Below are 14,254 nucleotides of genomic sequence, written 5' to 3' on the forward strand. Positions count from 1 at the left end.
AATATAAAATGAATTATATTAATTATTATATCATAAAAATGACTGTTAATCTAAAAAACTGTACTACATAAATATTGTAAAAACTTATATTTTTATATTATTATTATTGTAACAATTAAAGAATTACAGTTTTGCAATGTTTGTAGAATATTACAAGTAAATTACTGACATTTTGCAAGTATATTGTTAATTTACATTCCTGTAATATTTCTGCAATGTTACATTGCAATGTTACATTTGCAATATTGCAACATTGCAGCAATATTGCTATCTTCTGTGCCGTATGGAAACTTATTGTTATATTTTTAACTTAAGAAAGCTATAGCAATTATTACTGCAAAAAATATAGTAAAATATATTTGAAAATATACTAATAAAATAAAATATATAAATATATGAAAAAAATGATTTTAATATATTTATATATTTTATTTTATTAGTATATTTTCAAATATATTTTACTATATTTTTGTACATGTATTAATATACAAATAACGTCATCCACTTATTTATTCAATATATAACTAGGAACGTAATTCTCTTCGTAAATTAATAAATTGATTTATAAGATATTTATTTTTTTTTAATTCAGTACAGACAGAGAGTATTTATTTTATTTAATACAACATTAATCTTATATTAAGTATTAAAATTCTTATCTAACATTATAATAAAAAAAAATACGCAGATGTTTTTTTTAAATATCGATACAAAAATATAAATATGTATTAATGTTAATTTAATATACTTATAACGTTTAAAATATTAAAACATAACTTTTATCATATGACTCTTATCATATAACTCGTATCACATAATTCGTGATATTAAAATTAAAGTATTCTTTTAGTATAAAATATTTATCAATTAGTTGTGAGAGAGAGAGAGAGAGAGAGAGAGAAAGAGAGAGAGAGAATTAATTATGAATTTGTTATAAATTATGAATTAGTTATGAATTTGCCTTTAATTGTAACAAAACATCTTCGTAAAATAACTGTAAAACACGAAAATAATATTTTAACCTCAATTAACTGTTAATTACTAATGCGGAAGAAGTTTCGCGTAGAAATGTCAACCTTATTTCCAGAATGCATCGTTGCCAAGTTATCGATTAATCATTGAACATAAAACATTAAATTGCCTGCATTATCTTTTAATTTTAATAAATCATAAATTAACCTTTCTTATTATTAAAAGATTTTCATATATATTGGGTTGATATTACCAATGAAGAACAATAGCGTACCCTCCTCACCATCTACCCTACAAGTGATCGGTCGTACATCCTTAATTAACGTAAGAAAGATGTAAACGATACAAAGAGTTCAAGAAATTATTTAATTTTTATTTATTCATCTACGACTGAATTTCTCTCGTATATATTGTTTTAATGAGTAAACCGAAATTTCTGTACTGAAACTTTTACTAAAATAATAGCTCTTCTAATTTGAACAATCGAGACAGTTCGTATAGAATAGAGAATTGTTGCAGAAATGTCGGCCCGCGAGGCAATTGCATTTTATCTCGCATCCGCGGCATATATCCACGCGGAATTTCCGCGCTTGCACCCGCTTCCTGCATTTTGTCACGTACATCTTCATCATGCTCGCTTCAGCGTGGTTTCCTTTCAGCGCGAGCTGCCGACCCACTTTGGAATCGCGGATCGATTCAAAAATATTTTTCACGATAATAACTCTTGCGATTGCGAGAAACTGATTCCAAAAACGCCGCTGCGCACGTCCGGTCGAATGCCGGTATGGCCGCGGAATATCGAGAAAAGATTTTCCCGGTGCAACCGAACGTTCTCGCATTGCATCTATCGGCCGCACGACTGCACATGCACTTCAAAATCGTACTACAATACTATTTATAGTCTAGACAATATAAGTATAATCCAATACCAAAGATCAATAACGAAAATAAACTGTATTCTTTTTTTTTAAATTATTTGAAATAAGTCTTAAGAAAAATGTTTTATCAAAATTTTATGAATTATTTTTATCAATTAATACAGAAAATTTATAATAAAAATTTTACGCGTAAACGTAAAATTCTTACATTACGTAAATCTGTAAAAATATAATATTTTGATTTATTACATTTTTTAAAAATGCTGCAAACGATGGATTAGATAGTAATTTTTTACTTATAAATAGAAATTTTTTAAAATTGATCATACATGCATGTATATGCGTATGTAAATTTTATTTTTACTACCTCCTATAATAATGAACAATTCGGTATATTTGGTTAATACGCGAAGTAGCTTGTCATTAATTTAATTATTTATTTTAATTTTAGTATTACATGAACCTATTTTGTTGTATCAAAAACAAACAAAACGAGCGGAAATAATTTTCCACGAAAACATTAAATTTTCGGCAAATGAATTATGCATGTTTATTGAACACAATATCCAGAGAGAGATCGAGGGAAAATATTAGACAGAAAAATATTTTCAAACTTTTATTTTGGTTAGAAGGTTATTACTTCCACAAATAATTAAATGATTATTGCAAAGAATAATAGCGTAAATACAAAACACTGAATATATGCGATCATCATACATTCAATTGAACGTGTAAGAACCAATTGAAAATTCTAATCCCACGTATTTGAGATAATTATTTACTACGTTTACTGCATAGTAGAACATAACAAATTATTCATAAAGCAGAAAATCAAGTTTACACTGACTGCCTACCGTAACTTCCACAACAAATAACTGAGTCATTATCGATCATTTCTGAACAATTGCAGGAATATCCGCACGAGGAATAACGTATGTATCCTTGGTTCGTCGTAATTTGCGTACGGTTATGCAGTTATGCGTAATTGCACTCACGCAAGTTTCGACGGATTCACGGTGGAACGGCAGGAAATCGAATAATTCAATTCTCATCGGTTTAATGCCCGCTCTTTCCGTCGGAAGGGCCGCGATATTAAGCGGATTATCGAAAACGTAGGAATCGACGACAGCCGGAGAATTGTCGGGCATCGCGTTCCGATATTGCGTCTAATTGACATCTAATGGATCTCCGGGGGAGATCCGTTTCTCCTCTCCGTCGTGAATTTAATTCGATCTCTCCACATCGCCTTCGTAATGAATATAAGCCAGGCACCGACGGAAATCAATGAGAGACGTATCTACTGTACCTTTTCTACCTTCACGCATGTTCAAATACGTACACGTGGCAAATGGAAAATGGGAATCGGATTTTGCAAATGGCAAACCTTAAAGAAGATACGATAAAAGGACGATTTTTTGCAATTTATGAAATTAATACGGAAGTATGATATAAACAAAGAAAATATGATGTTAGATTTTTATTTTACTGTCATTATTCGGAAAGAAAGATTTTGCTGAAGTATCTAAATTTTTGCAACGTAATGCTTGAGTTTACTATATAATTAATTTTGCGATCCAACAAGATTATTTTTAAATCTGTGTACCTGTAGTTAAATTTTTGAAATACGTCAGTAAAATTGTTCTTTTTATGTACAAATTCAAAATGCAATTTTATTTAAAGAAACTGATCCTTAAGTATCATTTAAGATTACACTTCATGTTTCCGATTTTTCAGCAAAAAAACATAAATTTATAAAATCAAAAGCAGTCTTTTAGATAGTCTAAGGGCTAATTACAGAAAAATCATATGACGTAGGTTGCACTCCATTTGACTTCAGTTTTATTCAAAGAACTGCGCATCTCTATATAAGCGTCAGCGTTGCATTATCTTTCGCCTTCTTCCGCGGGATTTAACTTTAAAGCCAGCCTGGCAATCAAGATACAGAGCTTACGTGCTTGAGCCCAAAGTTACACACGTTTTACGTACCAATATCCATTTTCTTGATACCTCTTGCATGGCGCTGTGACTGTGCCGCGACTTACATGGCTCAGCTCGCGAAGAAATACGCGGGGAAAACCTAGTCGGTTTCTTCCCGTCACACCGCGTTATCCCGTCGTGAATTAATTCGGAATTAACACGGATCGCAGACGCCAACCGGCAAGCGCTTAATTATCGACAAAATAGAGCGTACCGTAGAGACCCACCCGTCACATTCTGTCCGTTCTAAGAACTTTGTGAATAATTAAGCATGCCCGCCGGCGTGCCCGTACTAAATGGAATTACTAATTCGTCGATGCAATTTTATCGTTAATTGGCCAATTAACGATAAAACGTAAAATAGAGATGCTGCGGGAATTGCTGCACTTCACAATTATTGTTTTGAAGCTACTTACTTATACTCTTTATAATAAGATAATGAAAAGATCATTGTTCTATTTAGATCTATTTCAAATGAAATCCTTTTTCGTAAGGCGTGCAATTGTAATGTGATTCTATAGATAATTATTCTTTCGGATTATTATTACGCGCAATACGAATATCAGAATACAACTTAATTTTAATCAATGATAGTTAAAAAGCCTGCTGAGAGCCAAAGACATATATGTTTTAGTTTATTTTATATGTGTGCATTGGAAAATAAATTATAATTCTCAACTACAACTGGCGTTGGCTCTCACAACAAGCTTTTTAACTATCTCATTGATTATTATCACTAGAGCCTATACTTCTTTGATAACTTAATTTTAATTATATTATTAATTTTTAATATTACTAATTTATTGCGAAATCATTCTCTGAATCTTTTAATTTTTTTTAAATTTATTTAATTAAGCAAAATAAAATTTTCAATTTATATGTGAGATATACATGGTAGCCAATTAAATTTAATAATTTAATAATAATCTAATCACAATATTTTCATGTGCGTTTTCTTCGCGTGATACATCATCTTCTACACTGCACGTAATCCGCCCAGCACATTTGATTGCAGCATGAAAGGGCCGAGGATGCGTGCATTCATACGGTTACCGGTTGCATTGATTTTCAGGTTGCTCTCACTTGCGCCAACCATCATCGCCTCTTCGTGAGACGGGAGTTCGCATTCCCGTTCCTGCCATCCTAGAATTGTCACGGACTTCTGAATAGCGGTAGACGCGTAATTTGCGAGCGCGAAACGCACCTGCCTACCGAGACGTAGGCGTGCTAAATCACGCACTACATAGCGTGAGGAAGGGGTAAATGAGTTAAAAAGGACCGAGTCGTTGCTGCGGACAGCAACTACTGCGTAGCAGGTGGTTGCGGGATGCTTTACGTTTTTATGACGGCGAAAGAAAACGAGACTGGTATAATATAACTGTGGCTGGAGAAAATGTGCTTGATTTTTAGCGGCCATCGTGTTTAATAAGCCCTGGGAATTACCGAAAAGAAAATACTTCGTATTTTTGTGAGAATTTACTCAAAGAGTAATTCTCACAAAAATACAAAGTGTGTGTAACGTTCAGGATATAACATTTTATAATACAGTAGGAAAATAATTACTCTTTTTATAATTAATTAAACTTTTTACGAGGTGTAATACACTACCTAAGTATCTTCTTAAGATTCATACATTAATATTTTGTATATTTTATTTTTTATTTTTTAATATTCTGTTTTTTGTTAGCAAAACAAATTAAAATATTTGTACTTCTATGTTGTGTTATAAAATGATATTATATCTATTTACTTTCATAGTATATATTTTTTAAAGAATTTATGTGATTTTGTTAACTTACGCAAAAGTATTATAAACACAATCCAAGAAATTAATTTCAATTTCAACAATTATACATAAAATTAATTAACAATTACATTTTTATTTATAAATTTATAATACAAATATTTATTCACTTGCGTAAGTTTATACATACAATGAGAGTATAAAAATATAGACATAATGTCGTTTAATCAGACAAACTGTGAATTTAAGAGCTACTTTTTCCTCTCAAATTAATTATGTTAACAAATTTATAAATAATTACTGATAATGTAAAGATTTTTCAATATGATATAATGGCAATCTGCAAGAAATTTACTGCTCAACTTAGATGCTTGCTACGACAAGGAAATAATTATTATGTTACGACGGAATACGTTATATGCAGTCACAAACTATTACGTACATAAGGGTTAAACTGTTATGTGCCTATTGTATTGCATACAGCCATATGTAAGCTGAGAGGATGCATATTAACAATATTATACATAGTGCGTCATAGTATATGCAATACGAAACGGTAATTGGTGGATATCAGCGTTACGTCGTATTTTTTATTGCTAAAGCATTTCAAAATCCTTTAAATACAAACAATATGAAGAAACAGAAAAGGAAATAGAGAAATAGGGAAAACGATAATAAGTAAATTCTGTTTAGAAGGCATTACTATAGTAACAGATTGAGAGATATAACAATATTATTAATAATAATAATAACAGTTCGTCATCGTTACCTATTTCCATACATTGGTTTCAGCTGTATTAATAATTACATTCACGATATTGATCTCAGTCGAGTTTTGTTTTCACGAGATAACTGAAATTACAGTATCATTAATTAACCCACACACTATAATAGCCTCACTTTGTTTTTTGTGCTACAAAGAGAGTGAATTTGTTAATTTATCTATCAAAACACACAGATAGTAATTATTTTAGCATTCATCAAATGTTGTGATCAACTGATCCTCTTGCCTGTATACAAATATATGTTCGTACGTAAACACTATAATTATTATAAATCATTGCGAATCGAAGCTACTGTTCCTGCAGAATACACTTTTGAGATCATTTGTCATCGAATACATACGAATTGGATCGTCGCGTCGATCTTTTATCGAGCGGACTAAATTGTTCGTAGAATAAACGAACGAATGTCGGCGAGCTTGTGAATCGAATGAATAATAATAGCTGTAATAACCCAAATACGCCAGTGCATTTCCGAGCGGGCATAAAAGCAATTGGAAAACTCAGTACTAGAGATTGACCGCCAACAATAAGAGGGAAAATGGATATGTAGATACAATTGGCGAAACTTCGTGACATTGTTGCGCGCAGCTGTGCAAATTCTATTCTATATGCATTCTATTTATGTAATTGGCGTTTATAAAGCCTGTCGATATTACTAAAGTTAAAGTATTTCATATATAAATTAGTATGTAAACATTTCCATAAAATTTATTTTGTATAAATAGTTGATTAAACCTAAAAAACTTTTTAATTAAATCTCAAACATACACACACAAGCAATTATTTTATTACATAAAAATATATACATATTTAATATTATAACTTTTACTTCAGAGCAATTTTCTGCAACTTATATCTTTCATAAAAATCTTAATAAAATGTAGATATATTGTAATACTTAATTACAGTATAAAAACATGAAGGTGTAAATGACGCAAGCAGCTTATTTGAAAAAGAAACACAAGATAATCATTATATAGGATTATTTAGTAGAAATAGCGAGACCTGCTCGCAAGCAACACGGCAGCGTTCGAAAATTAGACTCTCAGGTGCTGTATGAAGGCACGTTTCCGCATAATTTCGACGAAATAGGGTCTTTATGGGCACCTTCTAGACACAGGTATATGTCGTATAAATTGTACAGCTGTGCATGAACATGTATCCGCCTGCCCGGCAGGGTTGAAGTGCGTTATTCTGAGTGAATTGGAGCACCCTACCGAGAGATGAAACTCGTTCCTTGTATCTCCGCGGGCTGATGAATGTGTCTCGTTAGTCGTCACTTGCCTCGGTAATATCACCAAAATTCGACTATTGCCTCGTTATAAGCGGGCGTCGTATGTAATTCTATGAAGCTTTCAATGAAAAGATGTTTTGGATCTTGCATGTTGCTTACAATTGCACTTTCATGCTTCGCCTATTGCAATTCTCGTAATCTTAATTGAATAACAGTTGTGTTCGGAGATTCGTTCTAAATGGGACAAGAATTATTAGGGATGTGAATTTAAAAGCCTCCCCCCTCTCCCCAGTTTCTAAAAACAAGTAATGCCAAGATAAAACATTTTTATCCTACAAAATTTTAATTATTCTGTATAATAAATCAAATAAGTAAAGAAAAGCATTAAATACGGTCAGGATCGGCTTAGTGACATCTAATATTTCTATGTAAATTTCTAAATACATCTTTCAGTTATATAAACTGCACGCCCATTATTTTGAACTTAAAATGTATTTAAAAATTTAAACAAAAATATCATTAAGATCCAGCCCTAAGAATGTTTTGGCGCCTTTTTATTTATTTGATTTATCTATATAAGAATCTAATATATTCTTATTCTGCATGATATTTATAACATAATTATCTTAATTTCATAAATTTATCGTTATGTTTTATTTAATAAACTGCTGTAACAAATGTAAACATACAATAAAATGTGCAACATTATTTAACGAAATCGGATATTTAACGTATTGTAAAACAGCGTGAAATTATGTAATTTTCTCATTAGAGAGAGAGAGAGAGAGAGAGAGAGAGAGAGAGAGAGAGAGAGAGAGAAAGAGAGAAAGAGACTCTATTATTATATACGTCCGACCTTCGCAGTACTTTTACAATACATTTTACGAATATTTCATCGGTGTAGTCCAATGATGCATCGCTCACACTGGATGCACACTGGTTTGCGTATATCCATGCTGATTCGAAAACCAACCAATCATGCGTACCGAGTAGGCACAGAGTCGATGTGCAGTCCAATATGATGGTATACCGGGCAATACTCTGAAATGCTCTAAGCGATTCGCTAGAGCTGTGACGTTCCAGGTTGTAGTTATCAGCGTATGCACTAGCACTTAACCCTTTATTAGCAATACGCTCAGAAATTGTTGGTGCATGACCATCTCTAAGTGCATTAGTTAATGACAGTCTGAAATTATAAGCCACTACTATAAGCGCACATTAAATTACAAAGAATACAAGATATTTAATAGTATACGACAATTTGATGTAAATTGAATTGCAATAAAAATATTGCTACTTTGTAATTGTTAATTTAAAACCCATGAGACACAAAATTATATTATTGATTTTCCATTTGTTTCCTTGCAAATTGCGTACATTTCATTAAAGTTAGTTTTAATTAAATTTTGTTATTACAATTCTTATTTTATTTTAATTACAATTATTGTGTATGCGTTTTTTACGCCTTAAATGTCCTTTTAATATCATTCACAAATTAATAATTTATGAGTAACATTAATATACAGGGTGGGCCATCTATTGGTACGTTTTTAAAAATGCGATCAAATGAGCATACATTGATATTTTTTATTAATTTTTTTTTTGTTGTGAAGCTAAAAGTATCCGCGTCAAGAATGAAAAACGATTTCGTTCATGTGGCTCCCTCTACTGGCCTTACAGTATGCCATTCGGTCACCCCAATTATTAATGACATTTTGGACTACCTCGGCGCCAATTTCACTCAAAACAGTCGTAATATTGTTTTTCAAAGCTGGAATTGTCTCACACTTTGGGCCACAGCCTCAATATTCTCGGGTGTGCGCACTGTCCGAGCTCTGGGACCACTTCTGTCATCCACTAACATCCCTTTCTCACGAACTTTCCTCACCAATTTGCGTATAGCTCCTTCGGTGGGTGCTCTATCACGACCCATATTTCTTTTCAAAATTCGTACAGTTTCGGCGACACAGCACTGACTTTGAAAATAAGTTTTTAAAATTTCAAAACGCTCTTCAAGAGAAAACATGTTGTTTCGTGCCGCGGACGGTATGACTAATAAACTGTCAAAATTTCGGGTCTGTAGCTCGTTCGGTGTTGCCATACGACGAAATTCAAAAACGTACCAATAGATGGCCCACCCTGTATATATATATATATATATATTTATATATATTGTAAAATATATAAGATATTTTACGGATAGTAATTAAACAGTTGACAAGAATTCTTGTACTGTGAAAAGAATCTGTTTTAGATTCTGAATCCAAATTTGATTTTTTAGTTCTAAGTCGTTACTAAATATTTATCGTTTGTATAAGAAAATTTGTGTGATAAAGTTAATAATAATTTTAATAATCACACTGTTTACGTATTTCACGTGTCTTAGAATCAACAATATTTATCTTTTAGTCATGCTTTTATTTCATTATTCGCCTTAATCATATTTATTTACCCTCGGTTTATTTAATTATAAAATGCCATCTTAATTTTAATTATGGAAATACCGTTGCAGAATTCAGCTCTAAAATAATATCGCTCAACATGTATTTTCCCAGAATATGCGTAAAAAGTTATCTAGAAGTTTATAGAACGTGTTGTCGGTACGATCTCGCATTAAAACAGTATTTGCCTTTTTCTCTGTGGTGCGTCCTCGAAAAGAGAAACTTAGTATTGAACGGCAAATGAGCTTAATGAGAGCTTGTCACAGACAAAAAAGTTAGGAACGGAAAAGCTGGCCGTGGGGTGAAAATGCTCACGAAAGAGAGCCGGATTCCTCTTTTTTCTGCTTTCGTCCTTTTTACCCGTCACCAGCGACCACCCTTGCAAACACCCCCCTCGGCCACTTGGCAGCCGTTCAGGAAAAAAGTTTGGCCGAAAGCTCGTTACTTAGCTTGCGGACAGAGCTTTAGACGCCGTTTAGTGAGTAGCCCATGACACTCTCTTTCCTCCGTTTCTCTTCGTACACTTATTTTCAAGTTTCTTTTTTATACGAACGAGAGGTCAAATAGGACCAAATAACGAATAGTCCTTCGCTGAAAGAGATCGATAAACAGCGATACTTCAGATAATTTGGCGACGAACTCTCTAAGTTCCTTTATTTCATGTATTCATGTATTTCATGTATTCATAAATATACAGGAAAAATAAAACATCTAAGCTGAACTATATTTTATGCAAAATGCACGTATTGTAACTAAAAGCACTTCATGCAAGATAAAATGAGCAGATTGCGATATATTTCGAGGAATATGTTAGCATGTATAAAATAATCATCGTGTACCATATATATCTTGTTTTGTAATGAAAGTGATTACAAGTAAGAAAGTTGATAACAATAATGAATAATTTGTAGAAAGGGGATAGTTCCTTACTTGAGCATTTAGTTCTACGCGACTATTGTCACGTAAGTGGAATACAACTGGCGCTTGACTTCGTGCAAAAATGTCAGTCATTAAAATATTATGAAGAAAGAAAATAACGTCAAGGCACGCGAGATCTTTATCTTTTTTCCATTTGCAATTTCATATTTCTTGCGGTAGCAGCAGTATATTAATTTATCGAATAAAGTTACTGCTAAATTAAATTATAGTAAATATTTCGATACAATTATTAATTGCCACAACTGTGCCACAACGCAAAAAATATTAAGTCAAACATTTAGGTATTGATATGTCTATATTAAATCTATATCAAATCGATGTTAGAAGTAGAGCAATCCATTTCTATTTGATTTTGCCATGTATATTGTATCTAACCAAAGTTTTGATTAACTGTGGATTTTTTAGCTGCATAATTTCGATATTTTCCAACTTTCCATAAAATTATTTCTCTAGATATTAAAAATTGGATTTTTAATATCAAAAGTAAGAAAATGTAGATGAATTGCGAATACAGGGGAAATGAGAACTGATACTGTTACAGTATATTGAAGTAGTGATATTCTCTCATTTGACGCATCCCCAATGAATCTGATATACATATATTTAGTACTGTACTGTAAAAGTGTTTTCATAAAACACATAGATTGTTTAAGATAAATATCATGTTTTTGATAATTTTAATGTAACGGAAAATGGGAAAATTGCAAACATCTAAATGAAAAGTTAAATAAAGCCAATCATATAATTTATTTACCATTTATATAATTAAAAGCAATTATTTATCGGTTATAGAAATCTTTATTAAAAATATTGGCTTTGAATGACTACAATAAATAACATTTGTATATCATTAATATAAATTATAATTTTAATTAAAAAACAAAACCAATTCGACATTGCTTCGTGGCGGCAGATAATTCCGAACGGGAAGGGTTTTGTTTTTTATTTAAAATTATATTAATAATATATGAATACTAATTATTATAGTTAAAAATTAAATAACTGGAATATCTTTTAAATAAAGACTTCTGTTAATTAATTGTAATAACTATCAGTTTTAACTTTTCTCTTGAACACTTGCAGTCCCCACTTTTCCTTACTTTAACAAAAATTTAACGTAAAATTTCATTAAACGAGAAATTAGTAATTTGTTTAAAAGCTTAAAAGAAAGAAAGAAAACACACTGGAGAATATTCTGTATCACACATATGCAATGTCAGTGTAGATTACATACATCGTAATCACTGAGAAGCACGAAATTGCATTTTTCATGGTATCGCAGCGAATGATGCATACATTCGCCTGTGAAATTTTGTCAGAGGTGCCTCAAAAATTACATCGTAAACCAAACGATGAAGTGATTTCAAGCGTAACGGATATGCTATTATTTCGATGCAGCTGGTGCTATTCATTTAACAAAGATTACACATCTCTTCGCTTCTCATATATTAGTAACGATAGATATCTTGCTATAATATGTGTTTGCGATATGTACTGCCCGTTTCTACTAATGTAGATTAACAGGATATCATTATAGACAGAAATGCATTATAGTGCCGCTGAAGCACAGTATCATATTTTAAGGAATACAATAAAATAATGAATTATAAAAAATCTTACTCAAGAAAAACTGCAAAATTTTAAAAACAAATCCACTCGCTAAAAATTAACTTTAATCTCAATTTAATGCACTTTTCATTGTTCTTTAGTTCCAGAGAATTTAAAAAAAAATAAAGAGTAAATTAAATTGAGGTTAAAAATTAATTCATATTGCTAAAACTGGATATAAATTGTTTACGTTCCACAAAACGTATAATAACGTATGTTCTAAGATATTAGGTGCTTCGAAAGGTTCCACGATGTCGGCCCCAGGCGCCGTCGTCCGTCTCCTGGAGCAGGAGACAGAGAAGGAAGACAGAGGGAGGTAAAGACAATTAAGAAAAAAAATCGTGTCGGCCTGCGCGCCAACGCGCTACCTCTTCAAGCGTATGGGAATTTTATTTATGAGCTTTTATATAACATTCCGGGGATGCTAGATAGTGTCGGCGTTTATTGCCTCATGCCGCAACCGCCTCGCGCTGCAAGCACAGACCCCCTTACCATCTCCTTCCCAAAGCGCCTCGTTTTCACCCTCGAAACGTGTTAAGGGAATTCCTGCTGGTGGGATTTCGTGGCCGGTCTACCCATCCAGGCGAAAGACACACATAACTCCCTGAATATTTTGCGATCTGTGGGTGGGGAGAGCTTCGAAAACCGGCGGCGAGCGCACGGACGCGGAAAAATTCGTGAAACGAAGTATAACCCCGTGGGAGCGGGAATAGCGCCTTCGGGATAATGCGATTTTATGCCGCCCGCTTCCAGCTCCCGTTTGCGCGTTCGCGAGCACGTTTATGGCGTGGCGCATCCTTCCGCAACAGCACCGTGACGTGGAGCTTTTACGGTGTTACGACGTTACTCCTAATCTAATTCACGATATTGCTAATCGTGACATAGATAAGTATCATAAGGTAAAGTTTAGCTTTTAAAAAGAATCTATGTGGCGTTAGGTAATTGTAGCGTTTCTAGATCAATTATTGGATTTAATATATCATTATTACACATATTTCTTCAGGTTTAATTTTTATATCTATGACGTCATATATGTATACATAAAAAGTAAGATTAAAGGACGGACAATGTTTCTGTGACGTAACATCATTTCCATCTTAATATTATCGAGAAATTATTTAATAATTTGGAAAATAATTATACATTTAATTGGACCGTTTAAAAATATTGTTAGAAATGTGAAAAAATTTTAAATACAGATGTATTGCATTGAACGGAGCTAAATATATACAAATAAATAAATGGAGGAGTGAAATGTTAATAAATCTTTGATAAATTCGTGAGATTTCATAGCAAACGCAAATAAATTTAGTGAACTGATTAGAGAGAGAGAGAGAGAGAGAGAGAGAAGGGGGGGGGGAAGAGAAACCTAGCAATATCTTTTGAAAATAAATTACGTCAAAAGCGGTTTGGTGGTTTCATGAGAATTGAATTAAAGGGAGCCATCTATTTAAGAATATCTGTTACAGCTATGATAATAATTCATATACAATGCGAGAGCAGGTCTAATATCCCGTGCTTCACGAATGACTGCTTTTCCATTACGAATACTTAATTAAATAATCTCGAAGTTCCAGGAAGTTTCACCTTTAATAAAGCAAAGCCTTAGCGAAGAGAACAGCCCCGTATAATTTCTCTCTTCGTGCTTTCCTAAGGTTTCCCTGTATCTATTCCTA

At 32.4% G+C, this 14,254-nt stretch overlaps 1 protein-coding gene across 4 annotated transcripts in view; it reads right to left on the reverse strand.

Annotated features, from left to right (window-relative positions):
- Window positions 1-14,254, reverse strand: part of LOC105151283 (protein amalgam) — a 285,411-nt gene that overhangs the window by 135,356 nt on the left and 135,801 nt on the right. The window lies entirely within an intron of this gene.

The sequence above is a fragment of the Acromyrmex echinatior genome, chromosome 5, assembly GCF_024713525.1.
Source record: "Acromyrmex echinatior isolate Ae372 chromosome 5, ASM2471352v2, whole genome shotgun sequence".
Classification (NCBI taxonomy): Eukaryota; Metazoa; Arthropoda; class Insecta; order Hymenoptera; family Formicidae; genus Acromyrmex; species Acromyrmex echinatior.